The 27,113-nt window shown below is 39.1% G+C and overlaps 1 protein-coding gene across 1 annotated transcript in view; it reads right to left on the reverse strand.

The window, feature by feature from the left end:
• Positions 1-27,113, reverse strand: part of BMPR1B (bone morphogenetic protein receptor type 1B) — a 408,155-nt gene that overhangs the window by 308,866 nt on the left and 72,176 nt on the right. The window contains exon 2 of the mRNA XM_075609777.1: positions 9,556-9,611. The gene's annotated coding sequence lies outside the window, so the exon portion shown is untranslated. The remainder of the gene's footprint in view (positions 1-9,555; positions 9,612-27,113) is intronic.

The raw sequence follows: 27,113 nt of genomic DNA on the forward strand, positions 1-27,113 counted from the left end.
AATAATCCCATCAATCCACTACACGAAATACTTTTTACAAGATCTAAATAGGTTGCGAGAGTCTAGGATAAAGGCTTGCACTTCTAATTATACAGGGATTGATTATGTGCTTGAGATTTGTATCCTGCAGCCTCTAGGCTTTGTTGGAACAAATTATGTCTTTAGAAAGTTAATGCATTCTAAATGTGTCTGTCACTTTAAAGACATGGATTACCTGGAGAGGAAGAACAATTATAAACTCATGTAACCACAGGTAAAAATAGAGAGTGGTTATGTAGTAACATTAGATTGCAGAATATACTTCTCTTTGCAAGTAGATGCTTGTTGTAAAATAGGTTGCAGTAGATACATCTGTGAACATTTAAACAGTATGAAGAGTTGGAAAGCTATGTGTGAAATTATTTGAATGAGTTATTAAACACTGCAGCACCTAAAATTGGGTGCCAAGTCCAATACAATTAGACATACATGGTACAAACAAATCAGGCTTCAGGAAATGTAGACTTGCTTGTTCAAACTGGTTTGCTGAAACGCCAACAATTATTCTCAATTAACCCATTGAAAGAAAAATAGGGCTGAAAGATGCAGGGAAAATTGTATCAATAACTAAATTTTGGAGGAAAAAAAATGAAATGAAAGAAAATAAAGAATCACTCTCGTGGACAAAACAATCCTTCCGAAATGAACTGTGGTAATACACAATTCTTTTATATTGTTGGCCATGCCTGATATTCTAAACAGCCTCATTTGCAATAGACATGTGCTACTGATACAATTCTTCTTCATGATCGGTTCACCCAATTTACAGTGAACATGCTGAAATATAATGTAATCTGTGTATGACTGTATATATTCAGCAGAAAACGTTTTTTTTTAAGAGGCCCCCAAACCATGTGAAACTATCCAGGCTAATCCGTGACCACTCTTAAATCCAAGTAATTACATCCAAACACCAGGAGCCTGATTCAATATTGTCCACACACTGTCTTGAATGCCTGGCACTGCGTTCGGCTACTTCGAACAGTATTGAATTAGTGCCAAGGAGAGAAAATCTGTACTATGCACAGGACTCAGTTGTTCAATGTCTTCTATGAGTTAAAACTGGTGATTATAGTAAACTACATTGTAATTACATTACAGTCCAATATTTGCCGAATCGTTTTTACATTGTTTTTTTTGGGGGTCTACATACTGTAGATCAGGGGGGTGCAAACTTTTTTCCCTGCGCCCCCCTGCCGGCGATTCCCTTACCCCCGCGCCCCCCCCCTCACCCCCGCTCCGGCGTCATGACATTACGTTGCCATCGCAACGTGACATCACATGACCTTGGGGCGTCATTTGACGCCGCGTTGCCATGGCGACGCGTATAAGAAGCCGCCGGAGCCAAGGTAAGTCTGGTTTACAGAGGCCCTGCAGCTCCCCCGGCCTTCGGGAAGCGCGCAGGGCCTCTGTAAACCCCACGCCCCCCCGCAGTCAGTCTCGCGCCCCCCAGTTTGCGCACCGCTGCTGTAGATCATGTGTGGTTTGCTGGAAGTGTGTTATATTGTGTAGTATGTTCATGTTTACAAGTAGGAGCTAAATCCAACATCACCACGTACACCAAAAGAGAAAAACACAAGAAATGCATATATACTGCAAATGTGATAAAGTTCATAGACCCACCAACCCCCATATTTTTAATATCTGTATTATAATTTAACATTTGTTTTATAATTTTTTAACATTAGGCCTAAAGGCCCCACTCCAACCAAGAATTGACAAATACCACTGGATAACCGCGCATTTTGTTTTCATTCATCTCACAGCTAACTGAGAACACAAAGCCTTAACAATGTCAAAATCATTGTTAGATAGAGGTTGGCAATGTTTAAGTGGTCCCCAAATGTACGTTGTCATAAGGGTTTCTTGCTGAACTATGGGACTGTAAAAAGAAGAATTTCCTTAAAAAGTAAAATGTGCAGATATAATCATGGCCGCCAACAGAAAACTTGGGGCCCAGGACAAATTAAAGGTGCAGCCCCCTCCTACCCCCCCCCCCTCTGCCTGAAGGCGGGTAGTTATAGGCTTCAGGGAGAGAGAGGGGAGGAGGAGAGAGTGAGAAAGGGGTGGAGGAGAGAGAGGGAGAGAGGAGGTGAGGAGAGGGAGGGGGAGAGAGAGATGGGATATTAAGAGAGGGGGAATGAGAGAGAGAGGTTGGGGGAAGTGGGAGAGGGGGATATAGAGGGGATGAGAGAGAGGGGGGATGAGAGAGGGAGAGAGGGGGGAAACAAGGAGATAGGAAGAGAGGACCCACTGCCTTCCAGCTGCCCTAGAGGATTGAGAGGGTCTGTTAGAGGTCTATGTAGGGCCCTGCAGTGTTGCCTGCTGGAGGGTGCCCATGGAGATGCCTGTTAGGGGAAACTCCCTTCCATGGCTTACACAGCATGCTGCATCGACAGGCACCACCAAGCACAGCTTCCAACAGGCCCCCTTTGGCAACACCTTTCACCAGCCCTCCTTTGCTGGGTTTGCTGGCAGGGGCCTTGGGCCCCTTTACTCACCGGATCAGGGACAGGAGTCCAAGCTGACCACCCCCCCCCCCAACTCCCTAGTCGCCAGCCCTGGATACAAGCCACGATAAGTGCTTAAATTGTATTTTAACAAGTCTTTATAACAAGTTCTCTGCAGATATTCTGTCCTTTCTTTCACGAGTGGTCGTTTTTTCTTTTCTGAAGAACGTAGGAGGTAACACCTTTGCTGTCTTTTTCAGTAAACATGCATTATATTAAGTGGGAGCGTGTCATTAAAAAAGTTAGCACAAAAATATAACAGCACAACTAGAGCATTAGAGTAGCAGTCCAAGCTGCCGTTTTTATTTTTCCCTTTAATATGTGCATCAATAAAATCCATACAATGATAAGTAATTAGCTAAGTTGCAGATCGATCAGTTCTCCTATGATCGATCAGTGAAGATTCAGCTCAGGGGTTCACTAAATGGCTGTCGGTGCAGCAGAAGAGGACCAAAGATGCAAAGTTATGTGGGGAAGATCATGTGAGCAGGCAGTCACTAGATACATTTGGTGCACTGCTAGAGAGAGGGCAGGGCTTAAAAAGGGGTGTGTCAGAGCCTGTTTCAGAAGAGGAAAGAGATGTAACTTTGTAAATGGTTGCTATAGAAACAAAAATGCTTGTTACATTATAATACATAAAAAATGTCATCCAGAGTTGTTTAAAAAAAATGCTACAAGTATTTTCTCATAGTACAGAACTGATTTATAAAAAAAAAAAACAGAAATGTAGAGTATTGCTTGGTCTGCAGCTTTAAGGTCTAAGATAATATCTCCTGCAGACACCTATACATATTTTCCCAGAAGAAGCACCTCCGCTATGTTACCTCCCTTCTGTGCAAATAACCAGACAGACAATTAGTCACTACGGGTGTGTTCTGTTTTCGTTACTTTCTGTTCCTCTCTTGAATTAATTACTTCTGCCTTGAAATGTGACCGTACAAGTACAAAATTGCTATATTAAGGGGGTATGGATTCTTACACTTCTGTGTACGCAAAACATATGTATGGAAAGAAATGATATAACTACGTGATCTGCTAGCATATTAAAGAACTAACGAAGAAGCAAATATTCCATAGCGTGCTGTACATCTCTAATAAACAACTTTTGATTTCATCAAGCCCTGTCCACGTGAGCTGAGCCCTAGGTTAATAGGCAGCTCCGTATTACCACAACAGGTCACTCGAGCCAGTCGATAAACTAGTACAGGAAATGTAAAGGAAGCAACCTACTCTTTTCAGACGCTTTTTATTCCCATGTTTCTTTAACCCTATTGCCGTCAATGGAGCTTGCAACAAATGGCACAGTAATAGCCTAGGACGTTTGAGATTCACTGTATCATTAGACATTGCAACGTGTTCATTTTTTTGAAGGGTGCTGCTTTAAGTATGGACATGTCCAGTGGAGAAAAAGGCGGCAATAAATAGCTTTTTCTGTGATAAGAGCCATGCCAGATCGTCATGACAGTTTAAAACTACTGTATAAACACAATCTCACTCACATTTATTTAACATCTGCACTTTACAGAGACGCTTCAGCCTTTCTTGCTCAGTCCACTTGTGGTTTCAGCACGTCTTATTTGAATAATTATGTCTTCTGTAAATAAACACTTTTCAGTTCGATTACACACATGTCTGCTGGGAGTTACAATATATCTGCTTCATTCCTTTTTAAGCTTTGAGCATCTAATCAGAGGAAAATACCATGCAATATATTGTGAATGTAACATTTTAAATGTCAAACATTATTTGGATCAGTGTTCTGAGAGCATTGTGATTTTCTCATTATACTTTGCAAATCCTGATCCCCGCACTAGTTAGTTAGAGTAACATGGTTCTTTATATAACCCTTTCCTGATGGCTACCCCTTCATGAACCACTTGCTTATACATACATCCCTGCATGCAATTACGGCATTTCGGGTGGCACATTCCATATAAGGTTTGTTCAGTGTCCACAAGGCAGGGTTGCAGACCTGTCTGGGACATGCGAGTGTGCTCACAAGAGATTTTTTATTTACTGTACACTGTTGAGGGTTTTTGTCATTTCAAAAAAAAAAATTTTTACCAATCATAACTTGCTTGTATCCACTATCAGCTTCATGTTGCAAAGCCAGTATAACCAGTCTCGCACTGATGAGACCCTAAAGGTCGAAAGATCTGTCTGTGAGTATGCACTTCTTTAACCCAGGCTGTGCTGAAGAGCTGTGTAGTACGGCAGGCATGAGGTTATGTTAAAATAAGAAGTAGATGACTCACTGTGTGCTCATTTGCTTGCCATTACCCAGAATCCCTGGCTGCAGTGGAAGCACTGTATGCTAGGAGATTATGGGGAAATGCAGGGCTGCAGACCTGTCCAGAAACTGATTTCCTTAAAGATTTACAGGCAGTCCTCAGTTATCCAACGCAATGCATTACTCAAAATGGCGTCGGATAGCGAAACGTTGTAAAGCGAAACCCGTTTTCCCATAGGAACACTGTTTAAATGAAACGTTCCGTTCCTGAAGGCATTTTTAATGCTAAAATACACAAAATATTTTACTCAAACAATAAGATTATGCTGCACACACATACAGTATGATGTAAAGATTCTATTTATTTAATCCAGAACTGTATAATAAAACTGTTAGACATGTTTAAAGGCATAAATATACCACAAAACCTTCACACAGACTGATCTGGATGATTTCCCTGACTGCAGCTTTCTGATTGACATAATGTTGCAACTTTGCAAAGCGTCGTAAGAGCGTCGGATAAGCCATTTTGGCGTCGTAAAACCGTCGTATAACCAGCCATAGGGATGCATTGGACAGCGTCGGATAAGCCATTCGTCGTAAAGCGAAGCTTCGTAAAACGAGGACTTACTGTATATGGTAACATCACTGGCAATCACTAGTGACCACTTGATGTATATTGTAATGTAAATTTTGTTAAAGCAGAACTGTCAGAAGTCCCAATACAGACTGCTCGGGACAGGGTCTCTGATCAGGAGTGGGGGCATGGTCTCTGATCAGGAGTGGGGGCAGGGTCTCTGATCAGGAGTGGGGCCAGGATTACCTGTATTGTGCTGCTCCCACCATCCCTATTCTATATCATTTGCCTAAAATTCACAAATCACTTTCTAATCCACCTCGGAGGCCCATTATTTCTGGTATTAACTCCCTCACAGCTAACCTCTCACAATACGTAGATTCCTTTTTACAACCACTGGTACCTACACTTCCGTCATATTTGCTAGACACAACCTCAGTTCATACCCTTTATTTTTACCGTGCTAACATTTCGCAGCGCGGTACTTTTAAGGAATAGAATAATTTCAAGTACATACATAAACAGAATGACCTACAAATAAGGAAAAACATGCGCAAACAGATAAAAAAGGTAATAAGGGCCCTGCCCGTGAGAGCTTACACCTGTATTATAGAATCTACCTGTATTAGCCAGCTTTAGCTAACCGAATGTAAGTGTACCTTCTGCATAAGCCTAAAGCCATAATTCTCAATGAAATATGGATAGCTCCCAAAACCCTTGATACATCTAACTCCATTCAGGGATACTCCATTTTAAGGAAAGATAGGTCAAAGAGAGGAGGAGGCGTGTTATGTTATATTGAAGATTCCTTACAATTTAAAATGCTAAATTGCCCACCAAGTCCATCCTCTTTTGAAAACTTAGTTGGTAATATTTCCCTGCCCTTCTCTAAGCCCATTCTTATTGCTGGCATCTAACGCCCCCCTAAAGCCCCACTACAATCCCTGACTGATATGACTCACTTTCTTGGCTCAATTTCCTCTCTGAATGGGAAGAGTGAGCGTAGTTCTTGGTGATTTCAACCTTAATTGACTTGACCCTAAAAACAACAAAATCTGGAAACAATTCAAGTCCATTCAACTAATTTCCCAACCTACACGGACAAACCTAAAATCTTGCAACCATTCCTTGCTAGATTGGATCTTATCCTCTTGTCCCAACATAATCCAATCATCTAGTATCCTACTGTACCTGACATTTTCAGTAACCATGCAATAGTGTACTGTGTAAGGAAACACACACCACTCAAGTCAAGCCCTAAAGTTTTACTTTCTAGAACATTTAGAACTTTAACCCACAACAATTTATGGCTGATCTTACCAACTGCCCTTGGTACAGAATCAACTTGATAGCTGACCCCAAATTCTGCCCTTGATTATTTCCAAAGAGAGTTCTTAAATCTCTGTGATACTCATACCCCAAAACACAAAATAAGAGTACGGAGGGCAAACCAAACTTATTGCGCATTACAGTTTTAGGGATGCCTTGTGGAAAAGATACAAAGTAACTTCCACTACTGAGGATCTTAATAACTACAGATGCCTGCGGACTCCATGCACAAGGCAAAGAAGACTAGCAAAAGCCCAATCTGGCAATCTTTATCAAAATATTATATATATATATATATATATATATATATATATATATATATATATATACAGTGTTCGACAAACCTATACATTTGCTCGCCCCGGGCGAGTGGATTTAACCCCCGGGCGAGTAAATATTGGCCCAAGCAGCACACGTTTGGTACTAGGTGGCGAGTAGATTTTTTTGTGTGGCGAGTAGATTTTTTGGTGATTTGTCAACCACTGTATATATATATATATATATATATATATATATATAATATTTTGTATATATATATGTTCTAAGTGACTTGACCAGTGGAGCCTCCACATACCTTCTCCTTAAAAAAACACTGACACTAAACACTGACACTAAAAAGGAAGTAAAATTGCAATAGCTTTATTAGTAATGAGACTTAAAGAAGGTCCTTCCATTCTCACCATACAGTATAGCTCTCTATTGAACCCATGACCCGTCCCACCATGACTCTCCCCGCCACATTGGCAGTCCACCTAGCTAGATGCCAATCAAACCCTAGAGTCATGCATTCCGCTGCCCTTGGCCAGGCATACCCCTATAACATCGCTTGGGACCCCCCGTGGGTCACTCGAACCTTGAGCCTGCTTGATGGTAAGAATCACCCTGGGACTCACTTCATCCTCACTAGGGACGATTCTCCTTCTCCATTTTTTCTGTAGGTAAGTTGTTTCCCTCTCCATAAATACCCCAACGTCCACCCCCCAAATTAACTCTAACCTTACACGAGGCTACCTCCCCCCTGTAATGCGCCCTCCTTCCTGACCGAATGAATTTCTTTTTCACTATTTAGTTAGTGCAGCTTGGTTTTTAAAGCCCCCTCTCCTTTTCCCATCGAACTGCTCTAGTGAGAATCTTGGCACCCTTCAAATAAATATTAATAATAATACTATAATGTTCTATGAGCAGTGGAATCATCACACACGTTTTATGATACTTTGCTTACCATCCAGGTCCACCTCATTTCCCCTCACTTTACAGTGGGATTTTTAAAAGGAAAAAATAGGCATTTACAACTCAGGAGGGAAATAAAGAGATCTTATAAAATGAGTCATCATATCTCACAGGCATCCAAAGACAGAATAAACGTTTATTGGATGCGGGGAAATGATTAACGCCTCTTCTTCTGCTGGTCAGTTATGTCATGTATAATGAATGTCCTTATAACAATAAAGAGACACGTTCTCCTCTTCAAGGTTATCTATACAGAAAAGGGAAAATCAACAATGACTCCTCCCCTTCTTATATCTCTCTCGAGAGCCTTATGCAACAGATTCTTGTTTTGCCTTTGGTAGCATAAGGTACACTTAAGCCTACCATGTTGCGTCCAGTTCTTTCTCCAAATGTTTTACAAGCCAAAGTTTCATTTTAACAAAAAATACAGCTTTACACACCGAACATAAAAAAGCTCAAGAAAATAATCAGTCGTTCAGCCAGTTTAGAATTAAAAAAAAAGTAAGATTTGGCGTACATATTTACTAAGCAACGCTATCCCATAAGACACCATCCAGCACCAGAAAATACGTTGCAGCCCATGTGAGTGAATGGGCCGTAAGGTGTGTTTTCCAGCGCTGGAAAGTGAAGTAGCACCACAGTAAATATGGCCCTAATGCTTAATCAGAGCAGAGTATGAAGCAATAAATCTTTATATTTCACAGTTATGTTTATTTATAAAAACATTATTTTGTAATATCTTAAGAAATGAAACGGTATAGTATTTGCATATCAGAGACGATGCATTTGCTTTTCTTTTTTTTGTGTCAGTAACTGTACCCCCTTACATATTTTTTTTTTGCATATTTTTAGAAAAGAGATCAAAGTTAGGGACTGAAAGATGTCTACTGGCTGTGCGAGTAAAGCATGCATATTTTGAATTAAAATAGCCCAATCCCTTATTTAACGGAAATATACCACAATGGGAGGCATGTTATAAAAATAGGTTTCAGTATTGTTGTGGGTGGTCACCTCCAGCACTGTGTACGTGCAACATTTTCTCTACAGTATATACTCATATATTATTTCTGGCTGCTTGTTTTTAGACTGAATTTATTAAAAGAAATCTAAATGTTGATGTCCATTGCACATATTGATTGAAGACTTATTATTACGTGATAGTCCTACCTTTCAAAGAACCATCATACGAGTGCTCTATAAATGTTAAGATCTTTTAGCAACTCCCACCTGAAGTTTTGTTCTGTCTACTGTGTGCTCATTTGCATGTCATTACCCAGAATCCCTGGCTGCAGTGGAATCACAGTATGCTAAGAAATAATGGTGAGAAACAGGGTTGCAGACCTGTCTGAGATGCGAATGTGCTCACAAGCCATATTTTTATTTGCTGTTCTGTCTACTAGAATTCTGCACTACAAAGGTTATTCATTGCGACAGTGCCAATCTGGCACTAATATTTGTACACGTATTGCATTTCCGACACAAGTCAGGCCCTGTGTTTTCTCACCCACCTAATCTGCTCATATTAGTTGCCCTTGTTCTGTTATCTTTTACCTTTCTACAGAGAGCTTCAGTAGAATAGAAAGTTGAAAAACGCACTGATTTACAGTAAATGAGGATTAACCAAATAAACAATATCGTACCTTTTGAATGACAAACTCTTTAAGCCTGAACTTCTCAGGAGTCCATGAGCTGCAACCTTTAAATAAATGAAAAATGTGAAAAGGTTAAATGTGGTCAGTGTAAGAGTAGTCAAAAGTAATTTGTTCTATGATAATTAGACCATTTCAATGTGAAAAGAGTTAATACATCGTTAATAATTTTATAATTTACTAAATTATTTGGCAGATCTATTAAGCTTTATTGGGTATATGGGATGCCTCTTATTTGTGCTGTTACTTATTACGTGAAAGGGGTGTCTTCTTTCAGTCTAGAAATATAGCATCTGGTTTATGAAGAGGAAAGCATCATTTACAATCTCCTTTCTTTATATGGACCCCAAATTTGTAAGAACATTTCTCATTCTGCAATCACCAATTATTATATATTTCAGTGATGGGAAGAAATGTCTTCGTTCTCATTCCAACATTAACCATATTCCTCATTCCCCACCATGTTTAACCAGGTCCTGACAGTTTGTAATGCCATTGGGTCATAATAAAGGAAAAGGTACAGGGTCACATAATGATTGACCTGTTATAGGACATCAGAAACCTCAAATTGCTTACTTATTAAGGCCCATTTGATTCAGTAGAGGCTATTTATTAAACTGCTGTAGTGTGGATTGGGGAGGTATCACACAAAACACTCACTGAGACTCCCATTGAGGTCAATGGTAGTTGCCCCGGTCAGCACTATCACAGTTTATTGAATTATCTCCAGGGACTGTAAAGTAACCCCTAGCATAAACTTTTTGTACTTCTCTTTGCCTTTGAAATGTATAATCCATGTATAATATTCTTGTGGTCAAAAGTAAACGCCTTCGCTTGCATTCTTTCATGAGCCCCTGCTGCACCTCCTATTTTATAAGAACAATTCCATGCAGCAAGCAAAAAATATATTTTTTAAGACCACTTGTAAATGTAATCGGCTTCATTGGAAAGATTTTATCATCATTCAATTTACACAAATTTGCTGCCGGTGAAAATTTGTACATTTTGATTTTCTTCTGGTCCATTTAATGGCAATGAGGTAAATGTTGTTCTTCCTCAGTATCTCTGTAAACTAATGAAACTGTCACCGTTAGCCAAACAAAAATAGCAAAAGAGTAACCGCCGGGATCAACAATTTACCTGTATATACAACAGTTTATAAATAGTCTTATCACAATGCTTGGATAGTCTTATCTAATACTCGGTACTATGTAAACAGTAAAGGTTTGGAAACTATTTAAAAATAGGTATTTGTGACTGAATTCTATTTAAAAAAGGTGCTAGTCACTACACTGAACAATTCAAACATCCCGCGCTGCATTTTGTTCTTGGTTCTAGGAGGCAATGTGCTATTTGTGAGAATAGAGACTATAGAGCCTACACATTAGCTATTGGGACTCTCTCTCTAAACTCCCCCCCCCCCCCCCCGGATTCATCAGGTTAAAGGACATGAAGAACAGACTTATAATGTTTGGAAAGCGCTTTATACACCGTTACAGAACATATAGGAAGAGTTCTCTTGTTGAACCGTTAGAAGATATCACAATGTAGCAATAAATGCACAGCTCTCCATCACCAGAAAACTTTGCACCATGTTATAAAAATAATAAGAGCAGGGAAAGAAAAAACGAAGCACTGGTTCGACTGAGGTAAAAATAAACACAGAGGTGCGTTCCCACAATAAAAGTTTTAATGGGTCAAAAGCACAAAAACAGAACACCTACGCGTTTCGGGCTTGTGGCCCTTTATCAAGCACCATGCAACTTCTTCTCTCCATATAAAAATAATAATACATATATAAAAAAATGAGAAGACTAAGCACAGACATGTAAGAAAGTGCTGACATTCCTTTGAACACATTCTTTGAAGTACAGAACTGCAGGTCTATTTGTTCAGCAATGGCCGTTTTCCATTCTTTTTAATCAACACTTACAGTAATTTATCAAATTTACCGCACAATAGAGCAGTCACAGTTACAAGGGATACGCGGCAGGAAAAAATAGAACTTTCTGATAACTCACTGACTCAGGCATTATGCCTTTTCTTTTCATCCTCTGTCACACGTGTAGGCTGCCAAATGTTCATTGTATTGTCTGACATGACTAACAAATCTACTTCTAAGTGAGGGGGGAAAAAGCTAAAAGAAAACGTTATCTCAATTAAATGAAAAAGAACAGTTTGATACTTGTTGGAATTTGGGGAACATCAATGAAATCTGCCATACCAGCACAATATAAAATACCTGTGGATTACTGAAAGAAGAACGGGGCTGGTCAAATGGCAGTCTATAGAACAGATGCAACCCATATGGCAATTTCATTTGGCATTAATCACTGCTGACGGGGATGGGTATTGAACAGATGGGTAATTTGGGTGAAAAGCTATGTCAAACAGTGAGTATCAACTGAGTTGTATTTTTAATATCTATTTAAAGAGCTCCGTTTTTGTTAAATTAATATGTCAAAGTGCATTACAATAGGCTAAAATACTATTCGTGTGAGCTTTCTCACACACTAATGTTTTTTTTTGATTATTGTCTGATATATTAGAATACAAATCTTTGAAAACATTTCCAAAAAGAAAGTATCCAAAGAGCGTATCTGGAGCGTATATTTTTGTCGCTTCCACAACCACAGACCAAGCACAAAAAGGGACTTAGGAAATTCATCAGACAGGGGGGGGGGGGGAAGAACCTCTAACAGAAAACCTTCTTACCCCAAACATCCCTAATATATCATTTGTCTACCTATGAATGAACTCCCACAGACACAGCTACTCGAAAAAGGGCTGTCGTTTACACCGACGACTGATCCAGATGCTTTTACGTCACAAGAGGATTTATATAAATTCAATCGTACCCTTAAACTCAAGGAATTCTTTCATGACAGAGACTCTGTGTCAGTCAATTTCCCTGTAGAGACAAATACGTTTCGTAAAAAGAGTTCTTTTTACCCACCCTCTACCAATGCATCTATTGTTACATTTACATTTACGAGACTCAGACACCTCAAAATAGACACTAGAAACCATTCTAACATCACACAGAATTAACGAATAGGCCTTAAGAACTTGATTAACAATGAACATATTATTATCCACCCTGCTGATAAGGGTGTCGTTATACAAGATTATGCCAAATATATACAATAGGTTGCAGGTTCTAAAACAGCTAAATGATTCCACAGTGTACAAACTATTGATGTTCAATCCCACATTTAGTTTTTAAAAAACAGATTGATTCTCTCATTGCACTGGGCACACAGCTACAATGGGTCAATTTAGATATAGCTTCCTTCCTAACACAGATACGTCCTGTTCGTCCCATTATTTACACACTCCCAAAAATTCACAAACCCCTCACTGACCCCCCCCCCCCCAGGCAGCCCTATAATATCAGCTCGCAGCTCACTCTGCCAACCCCTTTCCCAATTCTTAGATTTTGGGCTTCAACCTCTAGTAAGTCAATTGAATAGTTACATAAAAACACCACTTACTTTTTGCATGAGATTCAAAAGGCATATAACATCACATGAGACACCATTTTAGTTACTATGGATCTCAATAGTTTGTACACTGTTATTCCTCATTCTGAAGGTCTGACGGTTGTGACAGACACTCAAACCCAGTCGACTAGCTACTGTACAATGGTCCACCAGTCCAATTTATGCTAGAATTATTAAACCTAGTCCTTACCTGTAACTATTTCAAGTTGTAAAAGACAATTCTACCTGCAACTCACTGGCCTGGTGATGGGCTGGAATGTGGCCACCCCCCTTGCCAATTTGTGCATGGGCCACTATGAATTAAAAATCATTTTGAATTAACAATGTTATAGACATTTAATTTCTAACTATCATAGATACATAAATGACCTGTTTTTGCTGTGGTTGGGTACAGAGTATGAGATGTCAGAGTTTCATGGCACATTGAATGGACTACAAAACATACAGGACCCCTCTAAGCTCATATTGAACCCCCAAAATAACCACAACATATATATATATATATATATATATATATATATGTATAAGTGTCAAAGAGGAGTGCTACTGAGCATGGCAATATATATTTAAAACCAGAGACAGAACATGAAACACAGACAGAGCTCAGTGCTACATCCAATGACACACTGTCACAATGTTAGTACAGTGCCTAAATATATATATATATATAGATATCTTTTGAATAAAATGGTCTTTTAGTTTAACTCTTTGGCCAAAGTGTTGTAAGCCCTTGAGCCCCTCCAAGGCAGACCACGGCTCAAGGGTCCTAACACTAATATAAATTCTTAATAACCTGTACATTACCAGGAAGGATGATTTATAATAAATCTGTCAAAATTAGTTGCATAGTTCTAAATCTGATTGAAGCTCTTATTAACCTGTATAATACAAGGAAAAGCACTCTGTATCAGATTTGTCGCAATCAAACTGCACGCAAGTTCCTATGAGTGTGGAAGGTGGAATGGAGTAAGCTTTAAACATTTAAAAGTGGGAGGGGGTGAGCTTCAAACTAGGGAAGGAGGAGCCACAGTCCAAATCAAATTTTGTATACTGCTAACAGGATAGGCAGTATATTGTAATGTCTCATTAGCATATCCAGGTATCTCAGGTGTGTTTCTTTTTGAGCACAGGTGTCTCTCCACATGTTGTTCGACGGTTGGTATGAGGGGATATATATAGCACTTTCTTAACTAGGACGGAGCTCTGTGGATGGGCATTGGCACAAGAAACACCTCTTTTGCATATCATTAGCACTAATATCCGTTATAATATCGCAAGGGCTCATAACAGCTGAAAACTAAATTGAACACGGCATTGGTGAGCTTTAAAGAAACCTGTTAGCACTTAACACTGTGTTAACTTAACGCCTCGTTAAGTAAAGTAACGGAGCTTTGTGGATCTGGACCTATGTTCTATTGATTGTATGGGGTTTGAATGACCAACTTTTTTTGATAAAAAGGAATTATATGTATATTGTGAGGGTCTGTCAGATTTCATGCTTTTAAAACATCACCACTGTGAAACTGAAAGGAGCCTCTGACATGAAGTTGGCCTTGTCTCATGTATGACATTTTTAAGCCTTCAGGGTAGAAACACCTAACGGAAACATCTTGGCAGCAGTAATTAAATAAATGGCTGAGAAATTAACAGTGGTTAAAATCCACAGGGAAGTGAAATCTAACCAAGGAAGACAACTGATTAAAATAATTGCAATAAAAATGTCAGAGACAAATTAATAATCATCCACTAAAAAGCAGCTTGTGATACCAGGGAAAACATTGAAATAATTACTTTTGTAACAAACTGCAACCAATGTGTTTCCCAAGTACTTTGAGGGAGTAGTTTATCCCTTTATCACAGCTACTTCCTTCTCCACTCACCCTCTTGATGGCAACCATGTGGATTTTCTTAATGATCTCTAAGAAAAGGTTTGAGAATTCAGTTCTATATTGTCCAAAGAGGACAATCTCCCAGAGCCCGATGAAGGAAAGGTGCACAGCCAGCAGACCCTGGAAGTTGCAACCAAATCAGGCCCTCTTTCTCAGTCAGGACCCCTGCCTCATTGAATGGGCCTGGACAGGCTGCTACCTCCCTTTCCCTCCACTTCGTTCAACAATATCACTATCGCATACCAGACTCAGCAACTGTATTGGGGCCGTTTCTGAGAAACCTGTGGCGGGCCTGTATAGTTTTAATCAAATTATTAGGAATTGGACTGAAGTGTTAACTCGGAGTAGATAAATGCTTTTTTAAGTTAAAGCTGAATTCTTTATTGCAGTTTAGATATAAATGAATTCCTCTTTGCTTCGAATTCCGGTAAACAGAAGCACCACTATTCAGCCATTATTGTCATTTGAGCCATTTTCAGCTGTAGACTGTAAACAGTTTACCTAATTAGTGGTGTTTTTAATAGGAGTAAAGTGCCCAAACCCTAAGCAAAGACTTAATTTCAATTTAAAAATAGAATGGTGGTAGGAAAAATAATGTATCCAGTTTGTAACCAAGCCCCATGCTTTATCATGCTTTATCATTTTATAATCATTATATGGAGGGTTTTTTGAATCGATCTCTAAAATTAAAAGGTCCTGAATAAATTACATTTGAGTTCGAACTCAAACAGTATAATATTATAATGTAAACGTTTTGACTTCAATGAATAATCCTCCACTTGAATCTATGAGACCATTGATAATAAAAAAGGTATTATGCATAAGAAGCGAGACTCAGTGAGAGCTGAAAAGTTTGCTTATAATGACTACTTGGACCTCCACTTTATTGCAAACTAAATGTAATAATCTACACTATAATGGACGGTAAGTATATTTGTTACATTCAGAATCCTTTTAGTATAATGTATAGCTATATTAAAACCGGTGTTCGCCACTGCTGCTGAACACAAAGAGGAGCTAGGGTTGCACAATGGGCATGGTTGTGCTATTGTAGATACATGTCAATGATATCACAGTAGGTACAATGATGAACTTGGAATCTCCAGTTACACCTGTGAGTTGCTCGTCAGATTGAAAACGATATCATTTAGTTGTGATTTACAGTGATTTGTTTTAACGTATAGCACAAATATACAAATTGTCTGAAATTGCAACCATATATAGTAGTGTCATATACACTGACATACTGTAAATACTATGATGTCAATTATAGTTATTATAAAATCAAATGTAATCAAATATTATTATGCCCTGCGGCTACATGTACTCTACACAATAAGCCTATTTTCAGTAACTTGAGTGATCTGCATTATGCCCTGAAAGAAGTAACACATGAGGAGACACAGCATACAATGTGATGTGATAACAGCATGCTCTGTGTACACTGCAAGGCACAAAGCCAAAGTCTTAGAGCGTATTCAAAGGTGCAGTGTGGTTATCATATGTTACAGTGATGGAAGGAAAAGAACAGTGCTTTCTAGTTTTGTTTTAGCATTCAACGCTTTATTCCTCTTCCTTGTACTCTAAATGTTATCTTAACAACCACCCCAAGCTATGGATGGTTTCCTGAAGGTCTGCTTTGTCATTTGAGGGGATGTTCAGTGGAGGACCCTACTTCTTTATATCTCTTCTTGGTATGAAGCATTTTTATACAATGTCATGCAATTGTGAAATCATAAAAAAAACATAGTAAGCCTTAGATGTGATGCATCTGTCTGAGAATCATTTAATCAAAAATCTGAAATTATATCAGAGGAAAGGTGGAGCTATTCTGGGACAAAATAAATCCACAGGGACCAGATGCCTAAGCTCCATTAACCTATTTAACATAACATTAACCTACATTAAATCATAACTTATATTCAATAAGGTGAAATAACCTAATGTTAACCCAGTGCTATTCCTCAAATAACATATGTTTTTTTGTTTTCTGCTGTTAGTGCTAATGATAAGCAAAAGAGGTGTTCCCCCTAACATCACATGTCTACTAAAGGACATTCAGGGTTTTACCCTGTTGTTAGAGAGAATGCTATAATGTACATATCCCCTAAAACCTCCCTTCAAACACGTGGAGAGATACCTGTGCTTAAAAAGGAGCACACACCGAAGATACCTGGGATACATGCTAATAGGATATGCAAATTACATTATAATTACTCCTATGAGCATATCTCCCAGGTCTGCTCCTTTTTGAGCACAGGTGTCTCTCCCCGTTGTCTGAATGAGAAATTAGTAATGTGTGGGAAGTACTGCACTCCCAAAATGTCAATAGGTACAGTAAGATGGATAGTGCTGCAAATACAAAGTACTGTTTTCAGTCCACTGCATTACGGCCTATTAAGGGATCCTGTAGTACAATATCGATTGATTTTTATTGTCCCTTTTTTTTTAAACGATAATTATCTTATATTTAAGAGTCTGCATTAGCCTTTAATGGCGTGACCACTTAAGCTTAAAAGAACTATGATTTTACATTTTTAAGATCATTATCTTTATTTTGTTCTGCAGTTGACAATAATGAGGGTGTCCAAGACACTGGCAATAAACACACAATTGCTTGGGTTATCAAGAGGATGGTCAATTCCCTTCCAAAGAAGCCCTGAAATCCTCAGACTCCAGCATTTTTAGCTACACAACGTTAGAATGCATGAGAATGTTATGTTCAGTTTCTGTTTTGCATCTTTTATAAAAGCCAGTGTTTTTTTTTATTTTTTATTATGATCAAAAAAAGATTTTAAACATATTGTGATGTCTCCGTCATAGCGTAGGATCTTATGTCCCAGATTAAGGAAGGAAACTTAGTATTTCTCTATATGGGGTTTATTTACAGGGATAAATAATACACTAACAGGCCCACTGTCCCTTTAAGTCAAAACAAAATCATAAAATAAACACCTACTCCTCTTAGGAGACTAACTATACATGCAGCTTCAGCCCTTACTAAATGGATGGACAGCTAAACTGGTTACCACCCCCAAACAGGTACTATTATAGCTGAACATATACAGTCTCTGAACACAGCAATAAAATGTTTCTCTTCTCAGTTATTCCAGGGTTTAGAGCAGACGTCCCCTCTTCAGCACGGTCTCACGTCCTTCCTTCCTAGGGGAGCTCAGCCGAACGAGAGCTCAAAGAATCTCTACTCTGTAAGTCCAATGTTAAGGATGGGACATCCCCGCTACAGCATGGTCTCGCGTCCTTCCTTCCATACGGGCGCTCAGCCCCACGAGAGCTCAGAGAATCTCTCCTCTGTAGTTCCATTACTATGGACTGAACATTCCCTGCTTCAGCACGGTCTCAAGTCCTTCTTTCTTCCTGGGATTACCAACCCAGGCAGTCCCGGCAGGCTCTACGACCATCGTCCAGCCAGCCTAGGGGAATGTGCCAGCTTCACATAGCTGGGGAGAACTCTTCTCTGTGAACAGCAGACTCTCTCAGTGTGTAGTCACTTCCTGTCTTTTAAAACTCCACGTGCAATCAGGAGTTCAGCCAGCAGCTGCTGCTGGCTTCTCTAGGAAGATTAACTCTCTGTACGCTGGAAAGTCCCATAGCTGCCCTATTCCACCACCTAGAGACAGTAATGGTATCACAATATGCAGTGCAATTTGTGAAGCACTGTTCATAAAGATGATCACCATACTCCGATTGCTTCACATGGATGTGCTCTACACTGTTTTCAATTTCTTTGACCTCTCATCCATACCACATAGCTTTAACCATTATTGTTTTTATTAAAATTATTGTGACCTTTATTGTTGTATTGTATTGTATTGTATGTCTTTATTTATATAGCACCATTAATGTACATAGCGCTTCACAGTAGTAATACATGTGGTAATCAAATAAATAACAGATAATATAAATAACAGATCATGGGAATAAGTGCTTTAGACATAAAAGTAACATTTCGGAAGAGGAGTCCCTGCCCCCAGGAGCTTACAGTCTAATTGGTAGGTAGGTAGAACGTACAGAGACAGTAGGAGGGAGTTCTGGTAAGTGCATCTGCAGGGGGCCAAGCTTTATGTATCGTGTTCAGAATATCCACAGTGCTATTCATATGCGCGGCCAGGAAAATATTTCATGATTGTGTATATTTACTAAATATAAATATATCCGGGATATAACAGCGATTCATGAGAAATGCAGATTTGTCTTTGTAAAAACAGCAGTTCAAGCTGCTGTTTAAAATAAAAAAATTCCATTCAATGTGTATCAATACATTCTACACCCTGACAAGTGATTTAAAAAAATTCCCCTTTAATATGTGCATCAATACAATCCACACAATGATAAGTAATTACCTAAGTTACAGATCGATTCGTTCACCTGTGATCGATTGGCGAAGATTCGGCTCGGGGGTTCACTAAACTAAGTGCAGCAGAAGAGGACTCAAGATGCATACTTTTTTGTGTGCCAAAAGTTGAAGGAAAAAATCTGAACAAGGTATATATTTTATAAATGTTTCAATGTAATTGTCTTCATCAGAAATGTTTAATCACTCGTAAAAGAAAGGAGGGGGAGAAGGGGTATGTGAGAGGGAGGAGGAGAAGAGGTGTAAGGAGGGGGGAGAAATACATGAGGGATGGTGGAGGATGAGAACGTGGAGAGGATGAGAGAGCGAGTGGGGAAAATGTAAGAGAAAGAGGGGGGGCTCACAAGGCTGCTCCAATGGGGGGCCCCGGTGGAAACTCTAGTCTTGGTACCCGTGAAAGCTGCCGGTAGCCCTGTTGAGGATGCAAAATAAGATATCAATTTGACTCTCAAACCTAGCAGGAGACACATCAAGTTTCATATCCACACGTGTATTTTATTATACAAACCAAACAGTGGAGATTGCATTCTATTATAGAAATACAGATATGGGACTTTCTGTATTAAGACACCTTCTGATTCAAAAAGAATGTTCTGTTTTTTTCACTTAAGCCATAAAGGTGTCATTACTGATTAATGAGAGATGGAGTAAAGGATATTCCAAGAAGGTGGGTTTATGCTATGCTCAATCTAGAAGGGTTTTAGGATTAAGACCCTGTAATTTAGATATTAAATCATATTTTTAACCAAGGGAGTGTCAATGCTATGACACATGAAATCTCATATTTTCAACTCAAGACTCTTTTGAGGAATCTGATAAATGTTATGCAGTGTACACTACATTAGATTTTCAATCATTCCTCTTCTTTTTTTTAAGAATATTTTTGCATATATTGTACTGCTATGTTTTTGTAAACGTCTTTCTGAAAACTAAGCCCTGTACATGCTTCGGAGAGTAATTGAAGTTTCGGACACATGTTGCTATAATCGATTTTTGTGTGTTAGTTACATATTTTTTTTGCAGTAAACAGAGACCAAAGACTCTGCAAGTATATCTTGATATCTCTTTGGCGGTGGTAGCGATATAAAATATTTATTGTGACAGATTGAGGGTAGATATTAGTCATTTGCGGGACTCTGCGGGAGTGAAAAGTGAGTCAGCTAGGTATCTGTGTGTATTAACCCTAGTCACATATACAAGTCACGTGCTCACAGGTGTGCTGTTCATGACATCAATAAAGTAGTTGAACTTTTTGGGGGGCTATTCATTGCTTGCTGTTTGATTCTTGGATTGTCACCAAACTTAAAGTTTGGTAGCTTCTGTCTAAGACCATGTAGACTGTAACTAACTCTGATCTGAAGTCATCTATGTGCCATCACCTTAACATATTGTGTTTACTTAAAATTCAGTACAAAATCTACGACAACCAAGAGTTTCATGCAGTTATATAATAAAAAAAACGAAATACTAGGCTAAGAAAACATCACAACACTTTTATTAAGCCTCAGTCTGATTAGTCATAGAAATTTCACACTAAACTCACAGCTGAGTTTTTAAAAAAAACGGATTACAGTGGATTTATCGATGTAGAAGCGGGAAAGATGGAGCACTGCAAAAATTGGGAGAGGGCTGTAGGCAGGTATAAAAATAAAACTATTTATTAGGCATATTAGCCAAAAAACGTACAAGACAGAGGACCCCCGTCTTGTATGTTTTTTTGGCTAATATGCCTAATAAATATTTTTATACCTGCCTCCAGCCCAATACCAATTTTTGCAGTGCTCCATATTTCCCCCTTCTACATGGATTTGTTTCTTCCAGGCGGAGGCACGCTCAGACAGAACCAGCGGGAGCAACTCACTGTGAGTAAAGCGGCTGTTTTATTTCATGTGCAGCTGATCTCTGCGTCCTGCAGTCAGTGTGGTCAGAGCGCCTGCTTTACAACACGGAACAGGGGGGTGAGTGTTCGGTCACTCAATGGAGGTCTCTCCGCTACACACAGAGAGAACTGAAGGGTTTACTGAACCAGCATTGCCCCTCCCCCCACAGTTATCTACACTATTCAGTTCATACTGATCTAGCAGTCACCCCACATCTACAGTACTTGGCTGACATATGCTCTACTTTACAAACCGCCTGATTACTCAAGGTTCTTTGGTTTCTTCATCATTACTGGACTTCATTGTTACATACATTTGATTGGCTTCATGCATTGACTATGTTCACAAACGTTTTTGTAGCACCATTGAGGACCTGTGTCCTATTTTTTCTACGGTGGATTAATGTTTAGCAAAGACTTATTTGCCTCATGGTACAGCAGATGACCTGCCAACAAGAACAACAAATACACAAAGCTATATTTTTGCATGTATGTGACTGTTTAACCCCAAAAAAGAACATTTTGAAACACATTCTGATAAGCTTATAAACGATATCAATGTATAATATTTTATTCTGGTTAATCAATAGATTTGCGAAACACTATCCAAAATTCAGCCGCAAAATTTGTGGCGCTTTAAATTTTTTGCAAAACATTTAACCAATCCTCAAAGAGCAAACAATGTCGTAAAATTCGTTTTAGATTTTGCAAATTTGGATGCTATCAGTGAAACACGCAGTGTGCCCTTTATATAATCTCAGCATTAAAAGCCTCAGACCAAGCAATATCCTACATGTGTTTTTTTTTTCTCATAAATCAGTTCTGTACTATGAGAAAATATTTGTAGCATTTTTTTAAACAACTCTAAATTAAATATTTAATGTATTATAATGTAACAAGCATTTTTTTGTTTCTATAGCAACCATTTACAAAGTCACATCCCCTTACGCTTCTGAAGCAGGCTCTGGCACACCACTTTTTGACCCCTGCTCTCTCTAGCAGTGCACCAATTATATCTATTGACTGCCTGGTCACATGATTTTCCCCAAATAACTTTGCATATTTGGTCCTCTTCTGCTGCACTGACAGCCATTTAGTGAACCCCTGAGCCGAATCTTCACCAATCGATCACAGGAGAACGTATCGATCTGCAACTAAGCTACAGGCATACCCCGGTTTAAGGACACTCACTTTAAGTACACTCGCAAGTAAGGACATATATCGCCCAATAGGCAAACGGCAGCTCGCGCATACGCCTGTCAGCACGTCCTGAACAGCAATACCGGCTCCCTATCTGTACCGAAGCTGTGCGCAAGCGGTGAGACTTTAGAGCCTGTTACACATGCGTTTATTACATCAGTTATGCACGTATATGATGATTGCAGTACAGTACATGCATCGATAAGTTGAAAAAAGGTAGGGCTTCACTTTAAGTACATTTTCGCTTTACATACATGCTCTGGACCCATTGCGTACGTTAATGCGGGGTATTCCTGTAATTACTTATCATTGCGTGGATTATATTGATGCACATATTAAAGGGGGGAAAATTTAAATAAAATTGAAAAAAAACGTCAACTTGAACTGCTGTTTTAAAACAAATCTAGCAATTTCAGAGAATTTAGCCAAGTACCATATTAAGCAAAATTGCAGTGCACATTGACTTCATGCACAGCGAATAATTTGTGAACTCTGACCAGGCCACGAAAAAGCACACATTTTACGTGTTTTGCAAACTGGGTAAGTATCGCACATCTCTGCACAGTAATATCTGTTTGCCGCAGCTAGTCAGCTGAACTAAATTGCCAACCAGAGCAACGGATACATTAAACTATTGCATATTGTATATATAACATACTGTATATGATTCTTAAACCCCCAAAGGAACGTGGATATTCTATAAAGCCTATAAACAACGTCACATTATATATTTGTTCATTAAAGGGTATCACATTCTACAAAAAAAAGTTTAGCATGAAATGAATGTGGTCAGCAAATTAATATTGACGTACTCATTTTAGTTTGTTTTGCTGTAGCCTGGCTAAAGATTATATGCGGGAAAATGCAGTGGGTTTGAATAGCGACTATAGCGGGGTGGGCATCTGAGCCACTATTCTGAAGCAGAATCTGACCTGTTTGATGGCCCTTGGAGACTGGAGTTGCCCACCCCTATTATAGACTGTTTAGCTGTTGTTATGGAGTTGCAGTGCTCAGCAGCTACACAATTTTCAGCTACAGTATGTAGCCATATGTAAAAATGGTGTACATATCTTTCTCATGCTGGCAGTAATCCTGGTAAGTATGCAGGGTTGCCAGTAACGATCATGGAGGTTTGCCCTCAAACCCTGGTGAAGTGTCATATGTAACAAAGGAAGTGACAACATGCTTTGTGTCCACTGTTAGTGACACAGAGGTGGGTCTGTTTCTGGAGGTTATATAAGACACAGCACTGCCAAAAGTTAGTGGTTCTTAGTGAGTAAGGAGAGTTCAAGGTGAAGTGTCTGCAGCAGTTCAAGTCTGCCGGTCAGATACTTCAGTGCAAGCTGATTACACACTGTGACCAGGGACCTGGCACAGCTGGTGGAGCTCCCTTAGGGGAGAGGTGGAAGCAACTCTATTGGAAAGAGGAGGAACCTTCTGAATGGAGTACCTCATGGAAATGCTGGGCTAAGTGACGACCGCGATGAGGGGCAGTCTGCCTATGGAGATGACATTAAAGATGCCCTGGTTCAAAAGATCCCTTCTGTGTGAGAGTGAAGTTATTCCACAGAAGGATGCACCAAGAAGGAATTCCCCATCAGATACTTCCCCTGCTGCTGCAGAGATCCTGATGGGGTGGCGGCGCTGCATCGAATGTGAGTAGGACTCAAAGCACACTACCTCAGACGCCTGTCATGGTGATACTCCCCATAACAACCCAGCGGGAGACTTAGGAGTCCTGTTACCAGCAGGTGCACCACATCACACAGACATGTAATGGGGGCCGATTAGACCACAGGGGCCAATCTGAGATTGGGTGGGGGCCCAATAACCGTTACAAGTACAAGAAAAGGAGCAGACATACAGTACAGGATGTTTATTTTCAACCTCCTTTATCCAGTCAAGAGCTGTTCAGCGCTGCAATCTTGCAGCTACTGTTCAATGGCTAAACATATTACAACTTAAATACAGTGTAAGTACTTACAGATGTAATTTACACATGAAATGCTGAAATTTGTGATAGCATTTATACTACTAAATTAGAACAAAAGTTGCAAATGCAATTAGTATGAAAATATGATCTCCTGCACATAACTCTACCTTACAATGTGTTTTTAAATCGTGATTTAAATGTAGAGTATTTTAAACCCGATTAGGCAGGCTTGATTAAGCAGAGGTTCTACAGGAGTTATATTTAACTAAACAAAGTATCAGGGACATTGCATTGTTTATTAATGTAATATATTAATCTGCAAAAGATCAAGATGGAAAACGTGTACGACTTGTGGTACTCTGGAAGTACATGCTTTATTGATATACAGTAGAGATATATAAAACTGTAAGTCCTTCAGCGCAGGAACGCCGCTCAATATTTACTTTTACATGTAATGCACTTATCCATATTTAATATTAAAGTTATAACATCACTGAAATAATGTGGGATAGTATGAATATACATATCCTTCCATAAAAGCAGATACACCCACAAACGAACGAAATCTCAATGTTCCAGCACCGCTGAGATTTTGTTGTGAGAATAAATTAACTTTTACACCGAGGGAAAACCTTAGAGTTTTTATAAATCTTATACACACACCTAATAACAGGTTTACTTTTGTACTTTACGATAGTACTTGATGTGCTCGGAAAACCATACATTGCGACAGCAAACCATACCTTTGTTTGCTTTGCTGACGAATGCCCTTATTGTGTAAGGTTTGATCGCGCAGATAACGTGCTATCGCATGAAAAATCCAATTAAAGTCAATGGAACATTTCAGATTGCACGCCATCTGCCCTATCGCACCTTACTCAATAAGCTCCTAACACTTATAATTATTGACCATGGAATTGTAATTTAAGACAATATTTACCCCAATGAGATCATTGTTGATTTGACAGGATAAAGATTATATTTTTAACTGTAGGAAATCAACCGTATATGTCTTGGGTGTCATCATTTACATGTCAGCTACTGGAGGCAACTATTGCTAAACTCCAAAAGATTGCTGGCAGCAGAGTTTGAAGCAGTTCATACCGAACAGGCTTGATTTTCAAGAAAAACAAAAATCTTAAAACTTCCTTGGCCCCTACAGTTCTAAGTTATAAGGAAAGCCATGCAAAAACCTGGTTTAATTCTAGACCACAGGGATGTGTCAAATGTGGTCTGACAAGATGCATAACTTGTTCCTTGATGGACACAAAAAATAACAAGATGTTTACAGTAACGCATACAAAAAAACAATATTGCATTACAGAATTGATAGACTGCAATATTCAATTTGTAGTTTCTCTTTTGAAATGCTCCTGTAATAAGCAATATGTGGGACGCCCGATCAGACCTTTAAAAACTAGATTCCTGGAACATACAAGAAAAATCCTGGCAGGTTTTTAGCAACATGGTCTATCCAGACATTTTTCACAGCCATAATAAAAAAATAAAAAACATGCGCTTTAGAAATGAAGGGCATTGAGGTAGTATCAATGGATAAGAGAGGTGGTGATAGGCTTTTACAGCTACGCCAACGAGAGTCATACTGGATTCATGAATTAAAAACTCACCAACCATTTGGACTAAATTTAGATACAGATCTGGTTGCATTTTTATACTTTTTTTAATAAAAAATTAGAATAGTAATTTTTATATTCAGTTTTAAACACATAACAATAGTCCGATATTATTCATTATAACTTTCAGTTATGGTGTATTGTTATACTACATTTATGATAATCTTAGAAGTAGTTCTGCTTTCTATGCAATACTTTTCCCCTCAGCACTGGGCACATTTTATAATTTCCCAGATTACTTACCTAAATTGCATTTTACCCCTTCCTTCCCTTCCCTTCCCGATCCCTTCTTATCAGACAATCACAGTGGTTGTTTGTAGCTATTGCTAATACAGACATTTTTGAATGATTTATATTTTATATATACATCTATATGTGTCTTATACATCTAGCAATTTAATATGATGTGGGTTCAGGCATTTAAGTAAAGCATAATTGTTGTATTTAACTTATCTTTGTATGTTAATTATTTGATGCACTGAAACCTGTAATCAATGGATAGGATGTTCACCTGTTTTGCCTGATATATATATATATATCATTGTTTATTTGATGTATGTTATCCCTTGATGAAGTGACTGTGACGTCACGAAACGCATAGGATGTTGAAACCGGGTTTCCACCGCATTGCCAGACAGAGTCAGCTGTCTCTGCGGAGCTCTGCGAACCCCATTGGGACCTTTTAAACCTTGCTTTACTGATTATTTCCTTATGTGGCTGCTGGAGGTGAATTAAAAGTATTCTCATGTGTTGCCACTATCCTAAATGATTGGAGCAACAGGATTTACCCTACAGCTGATTCCCTTCTATTCTGAGCCATTTGCCGTGTATTGGCTCTTGGAACAGCTGCTGCAGCAGACATCCGGCACTTGCTGCATTTGGAGCCTCATCTCTATCATTTTGTACCGTGACCGGAGATATACAGTACCGGGAGGAGGTATTGCCTTATATCGCCTGCAAGAACAGCTGATTGAGCTGAATCATTGGCTCACATCTTCTGTCGGAACCCTGTCTTTACCACCAGTCTGTGGATCCCGGAGTACAGGAGGGTGGCAACACAGAGTTCTATTGCTTTCAACAGCAGCTGCTTCAGTTCACCAAGCCGCGGAACATCTTTACTCTGAGCCCCCTTCGTTACC

This window comes from Ascaphus truei, chromosome 1 (genome assembly GCF_040206685.1).
Source record: "Ascaphus truei isolate aAscTru1 chromosome 1, aAscTru1.hap1, whole genome shotgun sequence".
NCBI lineage: Eukaryota > Metazoa > Chordata > Amphibia > Anura > Ascaphidae > Ascaphus > Ascaphus truei.